Source organism: Eucyclogobius newberryi, unplaced genomic scaffold (genome assembly GCF_026437365.1).
Source record: "Eucyclogobius newberryi isolate DKJ021-1_F unplaced genomic scaffold, fEucNew1.0.hap1 SCAF_355, whole genome shotgun sequence".
Taxonomy (NCBI): Eukaryota; Metazoa; Chordata; class Actinopteri; order Gobiiformes; family Gobiidae; genus Eucyclogobius; species Eucyclogobius newberryi.
This window is the reverse complement of record NW_027316007.1, coordinates 34,062-35,000: the sequence shown is the minus strand read 5'-3', so window position 1 is coordinate 35,000 and position 939 is coordinate 34,062.

The following is a 939-nucleotide window of genomic DNA, read 5'->3' as shown; positions in this document are numbered from 1 at the left end:
CGGGCTGAACGCTTATTTCCGTCGGCCGAAAAACGACTAAGTATTTTCGGGTATAGTGTACTATTGCCGAAAAACGACAGAGTCTTTTCGGGTATAGTGTACTATTTCGGTTTTTGCACTAAGTCCCTCAGGGGTATAGTGTACTATACTATGATGGTCAGATCACCTCCAGGCCCCAGGGGAGTGCTTTTCTGGGGTCAAACAGTGCACTGATGATGGGGGATTATTTCATTTTGCTCATTTTGGTGTTTTTTCACATTTTAACCCATTTTCACCCCTTTTGCTCACAACTTCGTACTACGGCCCGGAAAAACGACAGAGTCGATGGGTATAGTGTACTATTGCCGAAAAACGACAGAGTCTTTTCGGGTATAGTGTACTATTTCGGTTTTTGCACTAAGTCCCTCAGGGGTATAGTGTACTATACTATGATGGTCAGATCACCTCCAGGCCCCAGGGGAGTGCTTTTCTGGGGTCAAACAGTGCACTGATGATGGGGGATTATTTCATTTTGCTCATTTTGGTGTTTTTTCACATTTTAACCCATTTTCACCCCTTTTGCTCACAACTTCGTACTACGGCCCGGAAAAACGACAGAGTCGATGGGTATAGTGTACTATTGCCGAAAAACGACAGAGTCTTTTCGGGAATAGTGTACTATTTCGGTTTTTACTCTAAGTCCCTCAGGGGCATGGGGTGCTATACTATGATGGTCAGATCACCTCCAGGCCCCAGGGGAGTGCTTTTCTGGGGTCAAACAGTGCACTGATGATGGGGGATTATTTCATTTTGCTCATTTTGGTGTTTTTTCACATTTTAACCCATTTTCACCCCTTTTGCTCACAACTTCGTACTACGGCCCGGAAAAACGACAGAGTCGATGGGTATAGTGTACTATTGCCGAAAAACGACAGAGTCTTTTCGGGAATAGTGTACTAT